A 24241-nucleotide genomic window follows, 5' to 3' on the forward strand; every position below is an offset into this window, starting at 1 on the left:
CGCCGCTTGGAGCCCGAAATTCGTGCAGCTCCCGTGCTGCCCAAGCCGCCGTCGCGCGCCGCCTTCCTCGCCGGCCGCCGCCTCCCCGTGCGCCAGAGCCCGCCGCCCTCGGACCCGCGCCGCCCCGCCTGCTCGCCCTGCGTCGCCTCCCGCCGCCGCCTGTGTCCTGCAGCCGCCGGCCTCTGTCAGATCCGTCCGAGCCAACCGTCGCCGCCATGATGTGCCGCTGCCCGATCTGCTATCGTCGTGGCCCAGATCCGGTGCGGGATGACCAGATCCATCCATTCCCATCTCGCTCCAGTGCCCGTGCGCTCCACGGCCGTCGTTGCCTCTGCGTTGACCGGCGCCGTCGTTGCCTATGCGCTGGAACGACGGGAGGAGGACGAACCCCCAGCGCCTCGCGTGCGTGGGCTGGAACCCGCGGCCTGCTCCAGCTAGCGAGGCCAGGCCAGCCTCGCCCTCGGCCCAGTGGCGTCCCGCTCCAGCCGCTGGCGCCACGTGGGCCGCCGCCGCAGCGACCAGGCCGGCCAGGCCTATCGCCCTCCAGGCCTCGGCCCGCCTCCTCCTTTCGGCCCCAAGGTGAGCCCCTCTATTCCTCGCCCGTGGCGTGTGACTGCCCTGTATGCCATGTGTAGTTTAGGCCCATTAGGTAATTAGGATTTTTACGAATTAGGAATATCCCAGAAATATGACGATATTAAAACCTCCGTAGATTTCAAACCGAGCGTCGAATCGCTACGTGTAGCATATGTATCTTGTGTAACTTTTCACGTAGAATCCGATTTCACAACTTGCATGTTTGTTTGATGTAGTTTTGCGTGTCGAATGCCTAGATATGTGTGCTGTTTATATTGTCTTGGTCCCGTGTTATTTTCTCGTGCGTGTCCGGGTTGTCCGAATGCCGTGGTAGAAATTTTCACATTTTAGGAACCCCATTTTCCATGTTTTTTTAGTGCGGTCATTGTATTTTTGCGTGTAGGAATTTGCCGTTAGTTTATTTTCCCGTATATAGGTTATTTTCCTGCATTTATGTGTGGCTTTATTTTTTGATGTGCAACCCCACATATTTTATATGTTTCCAGGGTAGAAAAATCCCATGGATTTTTCTGTGCAATTAGTTTTAGCTTTTGAGCAAGTTAGTTCGCGCGATATTTTTTCGTGATGCCCTTTTGTTTATTTCGTAGGATTTATTCCGTTCTTCGTTTGAAGGAGTTGTCATCTAGGGAGTTGTTCTTGGGTGTTTAGACTAGCCCCTGGTATTTTTGGTTGCAATAGAAATGCATGCTTAGGTGTGGTTTGCTTGCTCTTAAGTTGCTAGAAATAGTGCTGATTTGGGAGAGCTGAAATATTTCTAAGTCTGGAATCTGTTATATTTTGTTGCTGTCTTGTCTTGCTTCTATGTTGTGATATGTAGCTCTTTTGAGGTTGCTCCAATGGAGTTATTTGTAGCCCTTGTGTTTCTCTAGCATGCTGTGAATTTTCATGCCATTTGGAGTCCTGTAGCTATAGGTTTTGCTGCTGTTAATATGGCTTCAGATCGAAAACTGCACTTTCATAAAGTGTTATTTTCACGAAGTCTGAAATAGTGTGTGAGATGCCATTTTGTGTCTTCTTTCCCTAGTGTTCCATGATGCCATGCTAGTTGTTGTTAGTTGTTTGTTGTAGTGCTTCTTGCACTCTTCCGTGTCATGTCTTGCTTGAGCATATCGGAGTTGTGTAGCTCGTAGTTGAGGGGTGTAGAAGATGCTATGTGACTGTTTTGGACAGATTGTAGTGATTTCTTGTTTTGCTCGTATCTTTTGAACCGTAGCTCCGTTTTGATCGAGTCCTACATGAAACTTGCTTAGAATCTCGTGTAGTTTCATTTTATCTTGCTGGTTGTATGTTTTGAAGTGCTCGTGACCGCCGTTGCACACATATTGCATTCATGTTATCATATCTTGCGGTGCTTGTATCTTTTGATCCGTAGCTCCGTTGGAGATGTTCTTTATGTGTAGTTTGCTTGAAATGACGCGTAGAATCACGTGAACCTATTTGTTTTGCTGTTTAACAACTAATTGAATGTGTTAGTTCAGATCTGGACAGAATTGTAAATCAACATGTGAGGTCGTTTCGGAGATGCTATATGTCATTTTCGATCTCATTTAAAATGCCTAGATAGGTAGTTTAATTACGCTTCACCTCTTGCCATGTTTTACAACATTTAATATTGTCGGGTACCTAATCGAGATAGAACTAAATAATCCGTATGTGGAGTTTCGTCAATATGCAATTCGTTGCATATTGAACTTCACTTAATGTGTAGTATCTGTTTGTGTGAATTGTCATGCCGTGACTTACATGTATTCAGCTGCTCATCCATCATTTCCGTTGTGCATCGTGTGGTGAATTTTGTGTGTTGATTTGTGTTTCCGGTTTGCTTCGTCTCGATAGAGTTCCGCAGCGTGCCGGATTGTGAGGACCCGTTCGACTACGTCGGTTCGTTTGCTTCACGGAGTCATTCTTCTTCCAAGCGGGATCTCAGGCAAGATGACCATTTCCCAGACATCATTACTATCATTGCCATGCTAGTTTTATCGCTTCTATCGATTATGTCTTGTTGCCTACCACCTGTTAAATATCAGCCTCTCAACAATGCCATGTTAACCTTCAACCTGTTCGACCTAGCAAACCACTGATTGGCTATGTTACCGCTTGCTTAACCCTGTGTTAGCGTTGCTAGTTGCAGGTGCATTGCTTCCATGTGAAAGCATGGGTTCCTTGTTATATCACCATATTAATTGCTATTTAAACTTAACACACCTATATACTTGGTAAAAGGTGGAAGGCTCGGCCTTTTCTAGCTTGGTGTTTTGTTCCACCTTTGCCCCCTTAGTTTCGGCTACCGGTGTTATGTTCCATAATTGAGCACTCCTAACACGATCGGGGTTGTTATGGGGACCCCCTTGATAATTCCTTTTAGAATAAAGCTGGTCTGACAAGGCCCAACTTTGGTACTACATTTGCCTAATAACCTAATAATAATGCATAGGGACCCGCCGGCACCCGCGGACTATTTTAATCAACCCCCGGGCCAGTGCTCCTCATGAGTGTTGGTCCCACCCGAGCGATGTCCGGCGCCCCTCTGGTCACCCGGAGCTTTAGCGATCCCGACGTCTAGCTCATCCGTCGTGTCCTGAGAACGAGGTACGCGACTCCTATCGGGATCGTCGACACGTCGGGCGGCCTTGCTGGATTAGTTTTACCTTTGATGGGATATTTTGTGCATCGGGATTCCGGTGATGCTTTGGGTAATCTCAGAGTTGAGGTTTTCCACTAGGGAATCCCACGAGATCGCGAGCTTCGTGATTGAGGATTTCTATGCGGCTTGTGGTAATTTGTGATGGACTAGTTGGAGCATCCCTGCAGGGTTAAATCTTTTCGGAAAGCCGTGCCCATGGTTATGTGGCAACGTGGAAGATTTGTTTAACACTGGTTCTAGATAACTTGAAGTTAACTTAATTAAAATATGCCAACTATGTGCGTAACCGTGACTGTCTCTTTCGTGAGTTCCTTCTCCGATCGAGGACACGGTGGGGTTATGTCTGACGTAGGTAAGTGTTTAGGATCATTCATTTGATCATCAGTAGTAACGTCCGTTATGCGTAGATCTTCCCCCTCTTATTTCTTGTACTCGTAAGTTTAGCCACCAAATATATGCTTAGCCGTTGCTGCAGCCTCACCACTTAACCATGTCTCACCTTATAAGCTTTGCTAGTCTTGATACCTTTGGAAATGAGATTGCTGAGTCCCCTGTGGCTCACAGATTACTACAACACCAGTTGCAGGTACAGGTAAAGGTTACTCGACGCGAGCGCGTTGATTTTTCATTTGGAGTTGCTTCTTCTTCTTCTTCTTCTTCTTCATCATCAATCTAGGATGGGTTCCAGGCCGGCAGCCTGGGATAGCAAGGATGGACGTCGCTTTTCTTTTGTCGTTTGTTTTCGTCCGTAGTCGGACCCTGCTCTTACTCTTGATGATTATGTAATGTACTGATGCGACTCTGATGTAGCTTGTGGCGAGTGTAAGCCAATTCTATTATATATCTCTTCTTTTCAGTACATGTACTTGTAACGATATCCATTCTTGCGACACGACGAGATGCGCTTCTATCCCTGACAAGGCTTTCATGCCAAATTGAGGATAGAGTCGCATCTTGGGCGTGACAATTTCCTTCTCCACATTCATATGGCTAGAGGAGATGATCTCCACGCCATAAAATACTTGTCGCTAAAACTTAAAGGACCGACACTGCACTGGTTAAACAGACTGTCCGAAGATTCCATTGGATGCTAGAAAGACCTCGAGGAACCTTTCCTATATAACTTCCAAGGAACATATGTTCGGCCACCGAATTCATCCGATCCGAGCAACATTGTCCACAAGACGGGGGAATCAGCCAGAGAATTCTGGAACCGGTTCCTCACCAAGAAGAATCAAATCGTAGATTGTCCGGACGCTGAAGCAATAACTTGTTTTCGGTAATCATGGGCTAACATACTATCGAATATTTACACCCTTTGGAAGATAAGGTTCTCTTGCCCACCTTGTCCTTCTTCCGACATTCCTCCTTCCCTATCGTCTTATATTAACTTACCAAATAAAATTATATTTTCTTTGGCGAGACAATAAGTGATCACCAAATAAAATCCTAAAATTTATTTAGATAGGAAAGCCAAGGGCATGATTTGATAAACAGTTATTTGGACAATCACACTAATATGGAAGGTAATCATGAGCTAACATATTATAGAATAAAATTAAATTATGTTTTCTTTGGCAAGACAATAAATGATTACCAAATACTTTTTTATAATTTCTTTAAATAGGTAAATCATGGACATATTTGATAAACAATTATTTAGACAATCACATTGATATGAAAGGTAATCACGGGCTAACATATTATATAATATTTACACCCAATGCAACGCACGGGCAGTTACCTAGTCAAGAGAAACATCGCTACGATATTCATATTGACATCGTAAGTTGTATGTTGTGATAGATTTCTTATATTATTTGTTCCGAGGATACACACCGACAATTTGTTAGACTACGTGTTTCATAAGGATACTAAATATAGATTAATGTGTACTTGAGTGTGATTTGCGCTTTGCCGTGTCATTTTTAGTCAGGATTTAACTCTTCTCCTTTTATTTTGTATGGGGTCTATTATGGCTCGCTCTCTATGCATTTTAGCTGGATTGGTGATGAGGACATGACTACCTTGTATATGACCAAAATATTTCATATTTACATATTTGTGAGGTGATTTTTTAATAATAATTATGCAATAATTTATTTATGTTATCCGGAACAAAAAATAATTCATCTAGTTTTACTCCATGCCTAAATGCAGAATTGTCCAACGCTTGCACGAACCACGTGTGAAGATAAAAAAAAAGGAAATGATTAAGTGTCGTTCAAGAAGTCCTCTCACTTCAAAGAAAATGATTATGCACTATTTAAGAAGTTATCTCACGTCACTTTTAGCCCAAGAGAAGATAAAGTCCACGTCTCTCATGTTTTGGACTCAGATTCGGACTGCACATAAATACCTGTCTCAAAACGATAACAACTTTTTCATACGGACTCCAGATTGGGTGATTCATTTTTTTGTTGGAAAGTAGATTTAAAATTGGAATCACCTTAAAATTCGTTTGGAGCGTGGAGATATTGATGAAACAATGTGATGTTGCACCAGAATCCGAGTCAAACTACAAGTCCAAAGGTGTTGCATCACCTCTACTTGGGCCCATAGGCCTTGTACGACCCAGGGTTAGTTTTAGGATGCCTTGGGACGTCCTTCCGCCTCCTTGGCCTCCACCCCTTGCTCCTATATAAGTAGATCAACCTAGTAGCTTTTTTGCTTGAGATTTGTTTAGTTAAAAGTTAGCCGTTGCAACTTCGTGTACTTCGTTTGTGTCCAATGACCAGTCCAAGACCGATTTCGAATCCACACCCTTATCAATACTTCATATATGTTCGCAATATTTAGATTGATTTTATCATATTCTTGCTTGTTCTTTGATTGCTTGCAAGAAAAGACCTTCGTGGTGAGGTTGGTCGTGCTCCGGCGTGGTCAATAGCTTTTTGGAGTTGGATTAGCAATTGCTGAGGCGCAAAGTCGTGCATGTTTGTAGTCGAATTATCAAAGTTGTCTCCACAAAATCGATTGTCACCATCTCATCGAAAGATGATTGGGACACCTTCGCCTCTACCAATTGGGTTGTCATTTAATTATGGTCATACTATTGATTATCAATGGCAGAGCTACACAAAAACTACTGGGGGCCAAATGTAAATGATGCAAATCCGTGGGGGCGAAAAGCGATTATGGTCGTCTTGTTTCTTCTTATCAGTGTATTGTTACTTGTGTAGGCGGTACATGGTGTCTGTGGTGGAGGGAGCTGTTGGGTTAGTCACTGTGATATTGTTATATGTCGCAACATTGGTGTCCAAAGAGACATCATAATTACATGCTAGCGGACCGAGATACTTAAGGCAACCAAGCTCATTCTTACAAACAAGCCCCACAAACGACCCTCAAAGCCCGAGCCACCACATCTAAACATTTTTAGGGAGCTTGATAACTTAGTAGTGGACTCTCCTCGCTAAAAAAAGAACAATTCATATTATGACATCATGGCACCCTAAAGAGACTAACCACTTGCGAAATGAAGAAAATATTATAATCTAGTTTTTTTGTTTTTTCTATTTCAAATACTCTCTCGATCCCATATTGTAAGACTTTTTGTTTTACATGATGAAACGGAGGGAGTAACTTGGTAATGTTAAGCCATAAACGGTTGCAGAGATTTAAGAGCATGTACAACCGGACGCCTTAAACGACCTCTCATACGCCCGCGAACACGCCACGTTAGTGACCAGATAGGAGAGAGAAGGAAAAAAGTGATCCAACTGGATCATTCATATCATCCCTATATGTTTGCGGTGTCCGCGAATTCTCATATTGAAGACAAATATAGGAAGGATACGCGGGATCACGGACGCCTCGGACAGTCCGCCGCATAGGATGCGATGATCCTCATATCCTGGCGGTTGTCGCATGAACACTTCTTCCTCAAGAACACCATGAAGAAACACGTTCTGAACATCTAGCCGTCTTAGATTCCAAGCATTAGAAATAGCAATCGACAATACAAGTCGAATAGTAGCTGATTTAACAACTGGAGTGAAAGTATCTTCATAATCATTCCCAAACCTTTGCTTTAATCTTTTAGCAACTAACCTGGCCTTGTATATGTCTATGCTTCCACCCGATTTTCTTTTTTATCTTGTACACCTATTTACAATCAATAACATTGTTACTATTCTTTGGTGGTACTAGATGCCAAGTTTTATTTTGCATGAGAGCATTATATTCAATATCCATAGCTTCTTTCCAGTTTCTATGAGCAAGAGCATCATGCAAATCTATTGGTTCACCAGCAGTGGTAATAAAAGCACGTTTGACTTTGTCATACCTTATTGTGTCATCATTATATTTCTTTTCTTTGATAATACCTGTCTGAGATTTCGTATGCCAACGAAGAAGCACAGGAGCTCGACAAGTTTCTGGCATATCAGATGTTGATGGAGAAAGAGCACCTTCTTCTGCACCTTCTGCAGGAGAACCTGAAATATCAGTTGTCTGTAGATGATCTCCATTGCCCTCTGAGTCGCCCCCGCCAGCGCTGGTAGACACCATCAGATGAGAGCTGTCAGTCGCCAACTCATGGATGTTGCATGGCAGTGCAAGGGAGATATCCTCCTCAGGCGGTGCACCAGGAGACACAGTCGGGCTGCCGCAACCAGCCTCAAAGCACCCATCTGTTGCAGGTTGCGTAGGAGAAGCAGGAGAAGATCTTATGCCTAATGCATTGTCCATATCCCCACTCGTGGAAGAATGACCTAGTTCTGCACATATATCAAAAACACAATTGTCTGTGAATTTGTCCACATGATCAGTTGTATGTAATTCACCCCGTGATCATAATCTGGAAGGAGTGCTATTTCAGCATGAAGAAGAGCCCCAACATTAGGGTGAAGCTTGGCAAAAGGAAAAAAGAGTTTCATCAAAAACCACATCACGAGAGATATAGATACGTCCATTTCCAATCTCTAGACATTTGTATCCCTTGTGGAGATTACTATAACCAATGAAGACACATTGAGTAGAACGAGATTCTAGTTTGTGGCGATTATATGGATGGAGGTTATGATAACAAGCACACCCAAAGATTTTGAGGAGATTATAGTTTGGTTTTTGATGATATAAACACTCTAGAGGAGTAGAATTACCAATGACTTTGCTAGGAAGACGATTGATAAGATATGTGGCACTAATGGATGCTTCATCATGATATTTGAGTGGCATTGAGGCATGAGCAAGAAGAGACAAACCAACTTCAACAATGTGACGGTGTTTCGCTCGGCAGAGCTGTTTTGTTGATGTGCATGAGGACAAGAGACATGATGTTCTATGCCAATGTCATGGAGGAATGAATTGAGCTTCTCATACTCACCTCCCGAGTCACTTTGGACTGTGAGAATTTTCTTGTTAAAGTGTTGTTCAACAAGCTTCTGAAACTCTTGTAAGACAGAAAAAAAATTCAGATTTAAACATAAGGAAATAAATCCAAGTAAATTTGTTGTAATCATCGATGAAGCTAACATGATATTTTTTTCTTCCAAAAGAATCTCTGGCACGACCCCATACATCAGAAAAAATGAGCTCTAAAGGAGCATGAGACACACTATATGACTTTGGATAAGGAAGTTGGTGACTCTGGCACATTGACAAGCTTCACAAAGAGACTCACTAATGACACTATGTGACAATGGTAGATTGTCTTTATTGACTATTTGTTTGATGATGACTGATGACGGATGTCCTAATATTTGATGCCACCTTGCCAAGGAGGGCTTGATGACGGAGTAGACTCGATGATGCTTGCGACTAAAGGCTCCAGATGTAATGGGTAGAGTCCTCCAATGCATCTACCGTGATGAAGAAGTTCCCACGTTGCCCGGTCCTTTATAAAAAAGTAACGAGGGTGAGTTTCAAAGAAGACGTTATTATCGATGGCTAAGTGAGACATAGATGCAAGATTTTTATCAGCTTGAGGTACATGAAGAACATCTTTGAGAACAAGATCATGCTTAAGAGTAGGGGAATTAATGGAAGCTTGACCAACGTGACAAATATCCATATCTCCACCACTTGCCGTGTGAATTTGGTCGTTGCCAAGGTACTTTTCACGAACCGCAAGCTGCTCTAACTCGCTTTTCACATGATGTGTTGCACTGGAGTCAACATACTAGACTCCATCTCCTACTTGTTCACGTGTAACTGCAGCCGCATGACGATCTTCAGGGACGTAATCTTCATCATACCTGTCAGCAATCCATGACTTCATGGTCTGGCTTCTTGCAAAGTTGACATCGAGGACGACCACGGGAGGAGGAAATCCAAAGATTGTTGTTGTTGAAGCCGCCCCCTCCTGTGTTGCTGTTGTAGGCACCTCCTGCTGAGCGAGGCTGGCCCTGATGAGCGCCACGCCCGCGACCTCCACCACGATTTTGCCCCTGGTTGCCGCGCCCACGACCTCGACCACGGTTGACCGAGTTTGCAGAAGACTAACGCATGTTGGTACCATGAAGGAGACTGAGGCGGGCTTCGAAGATTAGAAGTTGGCTATACAATTCCTGAACAGACACCGGTTCAACCCGAGCCGCAAGCGCTGAAAAGACACGGTTGTATTCTAGGTCGAGACCAGCAAGGATCTTTGCAGTGATTTCTGCATCAGACAATGCAACTCCGGTGCACGCAATCTCGTCTGTGAGACTTTTATTCTTACCAAGATATTCAGCCATGGTAAGGTTACCTTTTTGCAGATTTGTAAGTGGATCCTCGTGTTGATAGCTTGTGCTTGACTTTGGGAATCGAACATGGCATGGATGGCACTCCAAACTTCGGCCGGCTTCTGTAGCATAACAACCCATGAAAGAATCACACGGGAAAGGGAGCCCATCAGATATGCTTGGAGATGTTTCTGTTGTGCGTACCAGAGGGATCGTGCATAGTTGGCGACTTGCTCTTCCTTGCCGTCCTTGGTAATGGTGAGAGTGGCTGGCGGTGCCAGGTTTCTCCCGTCGAGGTGGTGCTCCATCTGTGCGTCCTTGATTTGAGGGTGCACAATGGCCTTCCATAGAAGGAAATTTCCCCTCCAATGCTTCTCCTCAGGTGGTGGTCCGAGAGCAACTTGGGTGGTGTTGGAGGATGAGGCGAAGGTGGAGGATGATGTGGTGCTGAGCGCACCCATGGTGCTGGGTGCCATGGCTGCTTCGGTGGTGGACATGTTCTCGGCCAGGAAAGTTCAGCTAGATGCGATCTTTGATCTATGAGGAAGAGACTCTGATTACCATGTAAGATAGGTTGGAAGCGTTAAACCCCTCGTCCGGGCCGCATTGGTATATATTGGGCAATTGCCTTGGCTTACAAGAAAGAGATCAATCAAGAGATTGATTAGAATTACATGAGTCGGTTTGAGAGGGAGAGAGACCGAAGAGGAAAAGAGATAGAGATAGATTACACGTTTAAATACTTTCCTATCTCTATACAACTTATTCTAACAGTCTGGTTACTGAATGAGCGCGTCCGCGAACGTTTAGCGGTTCATATTTGCTATGTCCTGCTGTAGATGCTTTAACAGCTGCATACATGTATTGAAACACAAATTTTAATCTAATGTGTTGACACGCAGATTGGACGGGAGGGACAAAGGAGTGTGATGATTAATGATGAGAACTTCGATGATCATACCTACTAGTGCTAACATGGCTTATCGGAATAACATCCAATTTCGCCTTGGTTATGCATTGTGGCCGTATGCTGTACGCAATGACGAATTTCTTGTGCTCCCAAGTTCGTGAGACATGCATCAACACTTTACTAGACCGTCGTTTAAAAAGGGCACTAAATGCACCATATTACTCCAATTTTCTGCACACAAGTCTGCAGCCACATCTGTGTAGCCAATGCAAAAAGGACAGAGCCTGCACAAACATTTCATCACATATCGCATTCGGGAAGAAAGATGGAACGGGACGCGACATGTCATCGTCCATCAGCGGAGGACCATCACCACGCATTGATGCACTGGAGCCTAGCTTTGAACAAAGTTGCACATAAAGCTGCCGGTGTCCTTGTCACGACTAATCTTTCTCGCAACATGTCTCACGGAAGTTGATCTCCTTTTCCGTGTGTGCCCAAATCTGAAGAAGGGCCGATTGGACCGAGGTTGATCGATCGGCGTGGCAAAGCAGTCGCGCCGATGTTGATCACCGGGGATTAAATAAAAAATGATGTCCTGCTTGACTAACGACCTCCCCCCTCAAGACCATGGACCTTCAAATGTTGAGAGGCCGGTTGGACGATCCATCGGATTCGGCCCCGTGCAATTGACCGTTCGTTCGTGCTTGTTGGAATCTTCCTTGATCGTCGATGATCGGAGCCAATGGACACCTCGGCTGGCTTCTCGTATGCACAAAGTTAAAATTTATGAACCCGGCTTTGTTGCACCGGCGATCATGGAGTCAAGACGGCGATGAAAACGACGACAACAACGACTACGATCAAGTTTACCCGGAGCATATCAACCATGGTGCATGGTGGCATGTCATCGCCGTCTATCTAGCGTTACCGCACCGCTGAAATTAACTCTCACGGCCAGCATCCGAACCGAACCATCCATAAGGGCATCGACGGGAACTCGAACGTACTCCGTACGCACGCACCCGTGACCCTGCGTGCCACCATTGTTTACTCCTCCACACACACACACACAGAGGGAGAGAGAGAGAAGCCGACTGAAGTTGAACCTGCCATATATAACCGTTGCGTTGAATAAACACTGGCGCAGCCCGGAAGCAAGCTCACGGGATTGGAGATCCCCACGCCACGCACGCACGCACGCACGCGTACGGATGACGGTGACATCTCCAGTTATATGATACAATACCCACCACCATCACCGAGGCCAGGAGGAGGAGGAGGAGACTAATCATGCCGCTCTCATGGCGTGCTCTGTGTGGTGTGGTGTGCCGCCGAAAACCCTCCCGGGTCAACTGTGGCAAACAGCGTCATGCATACATGCATGCATGTTAGTCTCTCCACTGGCCATATGCCCATGTCACGCACGCTGGCCACTGCCACTGGGTCTCATCTCATCTCATCTCTCATGGTCCACATGCAAGTGGCCAGCGATCTTGCAACGGGTTTAATGCCTAGCTAGGCACCGCCCGCTCCAAAGGCGCAGAGACGAGACCAAATCAGCGGCGCGGAGCTCTCTCCGGCGATGTGCGTAGCTTAATACTTCATCCGTTCCAAAATTCTTGTGTTACATTTGACTAGATATGAATGTATTTAGTCATGTTTAAGTATTTAAAAAATTCATCTATAAATAAACTTAAAACAAGAATTTTGAGACCGATGAAGTAGTTAGCTGCTTGATCCAAGTCAAGAAGACGAAGTGATGGATCGGATGGATCGAAAGGCAGCAAGCAGAGAGCAGAGGGGCCAATATCATCGGAGGCTGTTCCTTGCCACCGCGGCCAGGGGGTTAAAGGAAATAAAGGTGGCCGGCCGGTAGGCATGGCACGTAGGGCGGCGGATCGTCGGCCCCCCGGCGACGGCTGATTGGCGCCGGCATGTTAGAGTAACATGCTCCTGCCCTGGCCGGTTAGGTGTGCTATGTATGCATGCATGGTCGCCTGGCCTGGCCACGCGATGCACGCCATTGACAGCCTTCCTAGGCGCTCTGCGCAATCTCTAGTTTTGGACGCGCGTACGCACTGGCATCGCAGTGGCAGCCATGAAATCTTTCTGAACTTTGATCTCGTAACATGGTCACGTTTCAGAAAGACACATGGATAAGCCGATGAATTGCATTGTAGAGACCTTCAATCCCATTATTAGTCTACTACTTGCAGCATGGCCTATCTGCCCTCTCTACACAATTAGCCTGTGATGAAACATAGGGAATGGCCTGTCGGGGGGTCAATAGGCCCAACGAAATCATGCCATTGTTTTTTCTCAAGCAAAACATCAGCATTATTCCCTATTTGGTTTGACTTGGGCATGGCCCCCAGGGCAATCAAAGAGCTAGTTTAACCCATGAGGCCCCAAAGAAAAGTTCAATTATTAGGACTTGTTTTCCCCGAAAGGTCCATTAGGCCAGGTCTGATGGTGTCACAGTTGACTCCAGTTGGGTTATTTTATCTTTCTCTGCTTTTGCAAACTCTATATGTCTGTGCACCCATACGAGTATTTCATCGCCTGCCCAATCATGTCCAGCGAAGAACAAATTTGCCCAAATAAAACTAGCATGTAAACAGGAGCAAACAAATCATGTGCAGCTTCAGATCAAGCAATAATGGTGTGGGTAGGGTTGACCTCCCACTTACATGCACCCAAGCTCACCAGTCACCTCTCGTGGCCGCCCGGCCGCACATAATTTGAGCTCCACATGGAAGGCACATGACATGAGCTCGTTGGTTCCACAGGAGCAACAAGAAAGAGGAATCTCCTCTCCTCTCTGTGTGTTATCATCATCGTCCTCATCATCATCATCATCCTCGAGGAATAGGATACTGGGGAAGAGAAAAGTAAAGTCTGAATCTGAATACTTGGATACAGAAGATTTCAACTAGATACGTTGTTGTCTGAACCTTGTTCGATTCTTCCTTTTTTTTTTTACCGGTGGTTATGATTACGTGTCGGAGATGTTTGACGGCAATGCTATTTTAAGCCTGTCGTGATAATCCTGGATAATAACGCGTGGCTAGATTAGTATATTCTTGCGTTTTCAACCAGCGGGTCGTGGTCAAGGATTTGGGTGGAAATTAAGGTCTGAATAGAAAAAACCTCCGTATTGGTCTGGCTACAAACGTAAGTGGACAAATCCTTACCAAATGTCGACATGAAATTAAACATGTTGCTACTAGTAGTAAGAAATTGTGGGGGCATCACGGCAGCTCTTGGTGGACTGTTCTTGATGGCACCAGGACAGCATTCAATCCGTTTTTTTGACAATGGGACGGCATTCATTTCTGAATGCGAAACTGGCAGAACGAGTCTTGCTGAAACAATATGTAGTGTGCTGCAGCAGCCATGGAAGTCCATGCTGTTACGCGGAACAGCAACGTCGGGATTTATTGCCATATAGCCGTGCAGTTTGAATAGTAGTACAGTATGAAGCTGTGCATTATTTGTGGGCAAGCGGTCCAGCTTTTCTGATAATTGGTCAGCTTTCTCTTGACGGAGGTTTGGTTTCCTGTAATCAATGCCCTTAATTCGGCAAGCTGCAACCAATCCGATCTCATGAGTTTAGAGTATATACTTCTGCCAACAAGATCGGAGAGAGTTCCTTTTGCAGGCTGTCAGTTAGGCTGTCGAGCACTGGCAGCAGTTCCATTGTGCTGGAAATAAGTTCGGGTTAGTTTCTGCAGAAGTTCAGAAAGCATCAAGATTTGCTGAACCCGGAGAAGGCAGCAATTCAGATTTCAGAGTGAACCTGCTGGAGATCCAACTCGGCCTGATTAACAAAAGGGCTCCACCTGACCTCATCACATGATCTCACCGGCAGCCGGTCAAGTTAAACCGAACGGCACCGAGGCTTCTTTTGCATAATGAAGATAAAGAAACGCCACCAACCAACCTGATCGGCCGAACACAAAGCGGGCGATTAGCTAAGCAGGCACGGATCGTACTTGCTTTGCGCGCCGAACTAAAATTTGTCATCTTCTCGCCCCCAAATGGCATTATAATCGCCTCGCCGAGTCCGATTTGGCCACACTAACGTGGTGCCGCATAGTCTATGAAAGCAGTAACGTGGTGACCAGCGCTGATCGACGAGATCCCAGTATGTTAATTGGGCTGATTCTGAAAACAAAAAAGTAAGCTAATGGCATGACGTGTCGCTGCCAGAGGTACTTTGGATGATGATTATCCTATTTGGGACGTGGGGTTCATAATCCGACGTAGGTATCGCATTATCGCGGCTAAACTATATAGCGCTAGGCATGTATCATTGGCCTGGGGTTACATCTGAAATCTTAAATTTGTTGATGTAGGTTTAAAGTTGGTGCATATGTACCTGTAACGGTTGCTAGTGCCGGGCTCTTTAGGCACTTTTCTCGCCTGATAAAATAGTTAAAAGTTCGATTTTTTTTTAAATAGAAATATCTACACGCAGAGTACACCATCATCTTGCTTTGGAGCTTTAGACTGAACTTTTACGGCCATGCTTTTGTGTGTGTGTGTGAGAGTGATTTCAAGAATGACGCACACGCGCAAGCGCACCACACACGACACACGTTTACGGTGCCGTGAATGTCAATCGGACGCTTGAGCGGAGTGGAGACCCATGGAGGTAACTTGTCAAGGGAAGTGTGGCTCCGTGGAAGTTGGAAGGTGCGTTCGATCGTTCAGTCAGTCTGCTCCGTCGTGCCGTGTGCTCTGCTTATGACTGGTGGTGTTGTTTCTTGGCGTGGAAAGTCGTGTCCGACGTCAGAAATTCCTTCGCTCGTGTCGCGATGGCTTGCAGGGCAACAACGCAAGATTTTGTTGATCGGTAGTCTGTGACCCCGTTTGTCTGGATGACGTTTCTGTCGACTGCCGGAGTGGACGAGAGCGGAATTCAGAGACACTGCGAATGCATATTCTCATGAAGAGCTTAAGGCAATCCACGCGACGTAACAAATTAATCCCACCTTATCGTGCTGCAGGCTCTCATCGGGTCCTTTTTTCTGTGGACGGGTTGGCCATCTTATGATCCGTAAGTTGATGCTTGCACACAAGGTTAAATCGTGATTGTTTCGGTCCTGGAGGAGCTTTGCTCCACCTATGGGATTATTCTACGAAAACTTACGCACAAGATTATGTGGCTTTGTTTTAAGTACAAGATTACTGGACTATTCTACGAAATCAGGCGGGGATTAGTTAGGATTTGGAAAGGAAATAACTGTTTTAAATAAGTTTACGTAGAAGTGTTTGTAGGTGTAGCATTTTTGGTCCTGGAGATACGCTCGATCAGCAACGAAAATCATGGCCTCCCGCCAAAAAAGAAGAAGAGGATTATGCGTTGAGCCATATGGGCCGACGATCAGGCCGCGCTGCTCATACGGGCCTATGCATCCTGGGCCAGAAGATGCTCAATTAGTTTTAGGTTCGTTGGGCAGACACGCGACCCAACGATTATCCCACCTCGAGGGACCAGCACGGCCGACACCGGTTTAAATAAGGCTCCGTTTGGTATGCTCTCGCCGAGCGCAGTGGCGTGGGCTCGTAACCCCAGCTAACACCTTCGGGCTTCAGGGGGGCAGCAGTTGGTGCAACGCAAGCTTCGGCAGCGGCCCAACTGTTTTTATTTTTAATATAAACATATCGCGCACCTGTCGTTGGTAGTGGGCTGGTCCAAAAACTTGTTTTGGATTTTGGTACGCTCCGGGCGTTTTCTTTGATTTTTTTTTTTTACTTTTTTGCACATGTTTTTGGTTTTTAGATGATTTTTTTTTGTTTTTTCCCGGCTTTTCTTATGTTTCCGTGAATGTTGCAGGTTGTTTTTGGTTTTTAGATGATTTTTTTTGGTTTTTTCCCGGCTTTTCTTATGTTTCCGTGAAGGTTGCAGGTTGTTTTTGTTTTTTAGATGATTTTTTTGGGTTTTTTCCCGGCTTTTCTTATGTTTCCGTGAAGGTTGCAGGTTTGCTTTTCATAGAGCCATGGCTTTCCTTTCCTTTTGGAAAAAAAAATCATTGTAACATAATAATGTGATCTATTTTTAAAGATCGCAACACGATGAATCCAACGATGAAAATGATTCGAGATATAGATGTATGATTGAAAAGATAAAACATTTTAGATAAACAAATCTATGAAAAAAACTTTATGGTTACGATAAGTGACACATGAAATGCAACATTAGTTGCAACCTGGAAAGGTAAAATTGGCATTTACAAAGAGCGTCCCTTAACTAGTGTTTTTGGCCAAAGTAGCTCCAGTCACTCCCCGCTCCGACTAGTCCGCTCCAGGTCAGGTACGCCGCCCACCTCTACCTCCTTTTGCTCCGGAAGCGGTGCCCACCCACCATTGGGTCCTCGTGCCCGCGTCGGGGACGGGGCGCACGAGGACGCCAGAATTCGAGGCGCGTGCAGCCCGTCGCAAGCGGCAACGCGCGAGGGAGAGGGGGAGGCACTGGTCGCGCGACGTTCGACCTTGAGCGCGTCGAGTCGGATGCACGCTGCCTCCGCCGCAAGAATGCCGACACGCTCCGACTGGCCATCCAGTTACCGGAGCGCGAGGCAGCGAAAGAGGCGACGACGAAGGCGAAAGCGGCCCACCACGCAAAGGAGCAGGCCCGCCTACTATGCAGGCTGTCCGGCATGCGCTGCAACTCCGATGAGGACGACGACGATGATGACGACAACGACGCCTCAACCTCTGGCTCCAATGACGACGATGACACTCCACCGCACGACGACGCCTACACGAAGGATGTGCACAACTGTCTGGACGGCCGGAAAGTGAACGGGGCAGCGAGGAAATGGTGATTTCCTTCGCCCTTTTCGTTTTGTTTATATTTTAATTATGCTTAATTGTTCCTAATATGAACTAGCCGATAAACTCCGATGAACTATCATCATTTTGTTCGGCGGAGCAATCCGATCCTTTTGTTTTACATAGCGTTGCATGCGTTTGTATGGATATGAGGAATAGGGATGTGGAAGGTAAAAAAATGCTCATTGTCCACGTCCGCGAGCGTTTGAAGGGACGTATTTGCCGTACGTGGTGTAGATGCTCTAACGGATCCATCAAACATTGAAATACTGCGGTTTAGGATTACCATGACCTTATTTAAGCAGTGCTGCCAAACTAGGACGCTGTACTACTAATACTAAACCAAACAAAATACGAAACTACTATGTGGTCACAGTTAAACGAAAAAATAGCCATCATAAGGCAGTTACAATGGTGATAGCATCACAAGGAATTTCCAAAATATAACATTTATTACTCCCCACGTAGTTTTATCTAGAAATGAATGTATCTAAATACTATTACATGACTAGATACATTTATATCTAGACAAATCAAAGACAAGAATTTATGAATGAAGGGAGTATTAATTCTTACAGTGTCTCGCATGAGCCGCATTTCTTTCTATCAGTTTTCTGTTTTTGAGATTTTACTACGACGCTAATCACTGCTCTGACATCCTCTCGCCTAAGTCTGCCATGATCCCGAATTTGGTATTTATACTCTAAGGGCTACTAGAAAATCAGCAAAAATGAAAACACAAAGCTCCTCTATCTCCAGGTCCAAGGACAAATCAACAGTTTCCGCAAAAAGAGAAGGGACAAATCAACAGGTATCCAAACAACAGTGCAAACTGCCATACAACCAAGAAACACATGATGCTCCATCAATAAGCTACAAAAAATGCCAAAGTAGGCCTAGGTTAAGACATAACAGCAGTAATGATACGTAATACTCGTATACAAGAAGTAGCAGCAGAAAAGTTCATCATGGAACACATTACAGGAATACAAGAGACAAGTTAACTGAAGCAACAGTGTCTAGCTCACAAGACATCAGATGCATGACTTAATTTTCACCAAGTGAACATGCTAACCCATCTTCAACAAGCGTCTTCCTCGAGTTTCATCCGAGGAGTATGTGGATTTAATTCATGTTCGTAAGGCTCTGCAGATCCCTTCAGCTCTATAACATGCTGGCTTTCAATAAGAAGGGACCAAGCAACAGTTATCTCCACTTCACATCCACCAAGAGAACAGCTTTCTTGACTCACGTTGCTGGATTTGGCTATGAAGGCAACACTTCCACTGATTTCTCCACATGCTGACAAGGCCTTGATGAAAATGTTGAGCCTTCCGTTTGATTTTACAGAAATAACTTGTCTCGACAGCTCTAGATTACCCTCTTCATCAATGGGCATTTTCCCAGCTTGTGAATCAAGCAATGAAATGCCTTCAGTTTTGTCTTCAAGAAGTGCATAACAAACAATGCCATTTTCACAAGGCAATGAGCCATGTACTAGACAGACACTGAGGATAGTGGCTTGGACTGACTGTTCAATATGCTCACACTCTATCTTCATTGTGCACAGGCCCTGGAGGATAAGTGTATCACGACGATCACAATAATTATCACCATGAGGGAAGGCTTTACTGATCAGTACTCTATCTTTGGACCTTACTGTGCCCTTTATCTTCAGATCAGCTTCAATCGTGACAGTGTCCCAGACATAATTGCACGAGACGGGCCAGTCAAGTGCAAAAAGTGATTCTGCAAGTATTAGCTTGTCAACAAGGCTGCAGGCAGTAAGAAATAGAAGAACAGGAAAGTACCATCGCGTACCTCTTTCGTGAGGATTTGGCAGTCATCCCTAGTGCGAAGGAAGAGAACGCAGCGACTATGGCCCTGTTTATTTAAAAAGTCCTAGGACTTTTTTTTAGTCCCAACTAAAAAGTCTTTAGTCCCTACCCGTTTCTTTCCAGGGACTAAACGGGGACTAGGAGTCATTAAATGACATGCAAAAAAACCATATTATCCCTGACCATATACATTACAGGTATTTACTATTCACTGCATGAACTCGTACTATTGACTGCAGATGGCCTCGTACACAAAAAAAGATCGCACAACAAAGACTATTAAAAAGAGATCGCACAACAAAGACTATTAAAAAAAGATCACACAGCACAAAAAAAGATCGGACAGCAGATGGCCTCATACACAAAACCAGGTTTGATACGTCCTTTTCTGAACAATCAAAAAGAAAAGTAGCAAAAGAAAAAACAAAGAGACCATTACCAGGTCTGATACACATACACAGAATAGAAATGATATTACCAGGTCTGTACTATTACCAGGTCTGTACAAAGAGACCATTACAAGGTCTGTATATTTGTTCAGTAGGAAATAACACATACACAAAATAGAAATGATATTACCTGTACATTTGTTCAGTAGCAAATAACAGGTCTGATACACAATAACACTTGTTCAGTAGCAAATATAACCAGGTCCGATACACAAATAACACTTGTTCATAAGCAAATATAACAGGTCTGATACACAAATAACACTTGTTCATAAGCAAATATAACCAGATCTGATACACAAATATCATTTCTGTTTCAACGACCACAATCCATCAGCGACCCAATCTCTAAATTGATTCATAGCAGCACTATCCGTCTCATTGGTTGAATCATTTCTTCGAGTAGTCGTTGGCACAGACAATGATACATAATTTTCATCTTCATCACACAAGTCAAAATCTATATCGGCTAGTTGACTTTCTCTAATAAAATTGTGCAACGCAATGCAAGCCACAATGATTTTGCTTTGTTTCTGTTGTGGATAACTAGGTAAGTGAAACAAAATCCTCCACTTGTTCTTCAAGACTCCAAAACACCTCTCAATGACATTTCTAAGTGAAGAATGGCTGAAATTGAAGTGTTCTTTTTTTCCTCTAGGCATTGTGTCATCACGGTACTCTTGGAAATGATAGGTTAAACCCTTGTATGGTGCAAGATATCCCGGTCTGTTTGGGTATCCTGAGTCGACAAGATAGAACTTTTGAGGTGGTGGTTTTGGAAACTTTTCACCAAATCTGGATTGGGCATCATTGAAGACCCTCATGTCATGCACTGATCATGCCCAACCAGCTAGGACAAATGTGAATCTCATATCAAAGTCACACACACACATCACATTCTGACTTTTCTCCTTATGTCTATTCCTATGCTGCATAACAGTGGCCACTAGTACCACTACTTGTATGTGTGTCCCATCTATTGCTCCAATGCAATTGTCCATAAATGGTGAATATTTTGTACATCTTAGTTTTAAATGCACAGTTTTGAATTGAGGGTCTGTTGGCTTGATGATGTCTTTTGCTAGCTTCACCAGACATGCCCAAACCTTATCAAACTTCCTTACAATTGTGCCCAGTGACCTAACAAATCTGTTTTCTGCTTGTCTTAAAGATTGAGGGGAACCTACTATCCATAGAAACAGTCCTAGAGACTCAACTGATGACATTCTTTTGCTAGACTTCAAACCATAGGAATCAACAAGCACACTATGCAAATTCTCAAACACTGGTCTGTGCATTCTAAACATGTTGTAACATGAAGTTTTGTTGGCTAGTGTTATCATAACCCAATCATGCCCAGACTGTATTGCTACTCTTCTAGGTCCTCTGTTACAGTAAGAGTCCAAGTAATACATACCAACCATGCATGCCATCTGCAACATTCTTCTCTTCTTTTGGTGCACCAACAACATCAGTGCCTCATCATCACTGCTGCTCACATCAGCACTGCTGCCATCATCGGTACTGCTACCATCATCCTGAAACATGCAAACATTAGTACAACTTTATTTACCATGCACCACCTTTTCACCCAACAAACATTATGAAACACACAAAATGCAATGATCATTTAACAAGGTCACACACTACTGGTCCATTACATAGTCATATTCGAAAAAGAACACTAGTACACTAGTACAACTTCTTCATCATGCACCACCTCTTCAACCAAGTCAATCTAGCCTCAATACTTGAAATGTTCTGAAATATGACTCTGTTTGCCTCATCTGCAAAAAGTTGAGTTGCCATGAAGGACAAGGCTAAATATACCAGTGTGAGCAATGCAAGTGTAATTTGCAAAATAATATACCTTAATTTTTTTGTTCCACCAATCAGTTGATCCTGTTATAGCTTCGTCTCCAGTTCGGCCACAACCTATTTGTTGCCCCAACCACACCCAAGCACTATAGTAGTTTTTCAGTTTATTTAAACAATTTTTGAATTGCTTGGTACTATGAGGAGTCGAGTCCGATGATAAAATTTTGTCTTCATATTCTTGTAGGCTCTAGTTGTCCAAGTACCATTCACACAATGCCCATCCCTAGCTTCCTCACAGGCAATGTTACAAAAAACCATAACATTCTCGTCTGTCCAATCAGCCTTCGCAATTGTTTTCTAAACAAAAAGAAGATGAATTTGCACAACTCTTTTCCTTGTAGACAGAAAACTAAATATGCATATACGAGAAATTTATACCTCTCCCACAACGCCGTCGTCGTCTCCATCTTCAAAGCCTTCGCTGTCGTCCGCATCTTCTGTAGGCACAACAGATGACGATGCACGTTGCCGGCTTGCAACTTGAGAGGTGGAAAAGCCACGTCCTGTAACGCCTCAAAGGCCTCCTCCTCCCTGGGAAACAGACCGGGCTCGGCCTACACCGCCCCCAGTGCCATGGGACACGGCCTTCCCACGCCCTCTGACGGCTCCGTCAACGGGAGCTGCGCTTGGGGCGACGAACGGGCGCCTGTGAGCGCCAACGAGGCTCAAAGACCGGGTCAGGCCTCCTCTTCTCTAGGAAACAGACCGCCCGCGACCACGCCCAGTCGGAGAAGAACCATGAACGGCCGTCTCGTCAAGGAGAAGCTGCTGGTACGAGCCCAACTCGGGGAAGTCCTCGATGTTGCTGTTGAGATCCAAAAATCCAATTCCTCTTCCCATATTCCCGCCAGCCGATGAACCCTGAGATGCAGGTTGATGCGAGGGGAACTGGGAGAGCCACTGCGCCTCGTCGTCTTCATCGGTGGCCATGGGGGCGGCGGCTGCTCAGGGCACTGGCGGCGGCGGCTGCTCAGGGCACTTGCGGCTGGGAAGGGGAGAAGCGGCGGGGAAGGGAAGGGGAGGAGCGAGCGGATGGGAGGGAGCGCGTGGATAAGATGCGGTGCGGGGGTACGGTGGGAAAAAGTCCCTAAAAGTCCCTCCTGGAGGTACTTCTTCAATTAGTCCCAAATGACCACTTTTAGTCCCTAAAAGTCCCTCCTGTTTATTTCCCATGGGACTTTTAGGGACTTCTTTTAGTCCCTACACCAAAAAGTCCCTGGAAAGAAACACCCCCTATGCCATATACCTCCAGAGGACACTCGAGGGCAAAGCCTTCTGTTTTTGTGACATTGATGGAGTAGATCTGCATGGTCCTCAAGAATCTAGCACCCATTGGGGTTTGGCCAGAGTGGCCTGGCATGTAGTGCGTGAAGTGCATGGAGCTGAATAATGCTGCAGACAACCAAGTATGTATTAGAAATCTAACATGAATTTAAGAGATCACAGGTTGCTTTTGTTAGAGTTAAAATATAAGTCATGTACCCTTTTGTATTTATCCCAATATATAAGGGGTTTCCTGCATATAGTCCATCACCTGTACATGTATATATACCGGCCTATGGCCTCATGTGAATACAAGTTGCTTATTTCTAACATGGTATTAGAGCTAGGTTAACTTTCGCATGCCGCAACTCGTGTTGTTGATCTGCTCCTCCTCGTCCTCCTCGTCGCCGGATCCCGTCCAGAACCGACTCTGCTCTCGCGGCAGTATCCAGCCGGTATCCAGCCTCTACTCTGTCTCGGATCGATCTCTAGGAAGGCCGGCTCTTTTTTAGCTTCTGGATCCAGACGGGAACCAGATAGGAAAGCACCGACGGGAAGCACCGACGGGATCGAGCGCCTCCTCCTACTGCCGCTCGCCAGATCGAGGCATCCCGAGCGACGCTGTTCCCTCCCGTGGCTGGCCAGATCGAGGCTGCCCATCGCTCGCCAGATCGAGGCAGCCCGATCGAGGCGGTTCCCTCCCGTGCCTCGCGAGATCGAGCGGCTCCCTCCGCGTCAGCCAGATCGAGCGGCGCCACCAGCCGCCGCCACCGCATCTCACTTCCGCGAATCCGGATCGAGCGGCGCCACCAGCCGCTGCCACCCCATCTCACTTCCGCGAATCCGGATCGAGGGCGGCTCCAAGTCGACACGCCGCCTAGCCTCGGATCTAGATCGACGCGGCTCCTGACGAAGCGACCGCGGTTTCAGACGGATCTATGTTTCGTTGACTGCGCTTCCTAAAAAAATGTCTGCTTCATCCGGCTACGTTGCTGTTCCTCGTTGTCCGGTGATCTTTGATGGCACTAATTACACCGAGTTCATTGGCTTCATGCGCATTCACATGCGTGGCATCCGCCTATGGGGTTTTCTTTCTGGCGAGGTCTGCTGTCCGCCATGTCCGGTTTCTCCCGTGGCTCCCACTCCGCCGA

The 24241-nt window shown here is 45.4% G+C and overlaps 1 non-coding gene and 1 pseudogene across 1 annotated transcript; both read right to left on the minus strand.

Moving 5' to 3' along the window:
- Nucleotides 1-9722: 9722 nt before the first annotated feature.
- LOC123433755 lies at nt 9723-9862 on the minus strand. The gene has a single exon (XR_006625081.1). It is a non-coding gene; the product is annotated as a small nucleolar RNA Z247 (small nucleolar RNA).
- An 8881-nt stretch (nt 9863-18743) lies between these two features.
- LOC123428840 lies at nt 18744-22757 on the minus strand (annotated as a pseudogene).
- Between the last annotated feature and the right edge of the window lie 1484 nt (nt 22758-24241).

The sequence above is a fragment of the Hordeum vulgare genome, chromosome 2H (assembly GCF_904849725.1).
Source record: "Hordeum vulgare subsp. vulgare chromosome 2H, MorexV3_pseudomolecules_assembly, whole genome shotgun sequence".
Lineage (NCBI taxonomy): Eukaryota > Viridiplantae > Streptophyta > Magnoliopsida > Poales > Poaceae > Hordeum > Hordeum vulgare.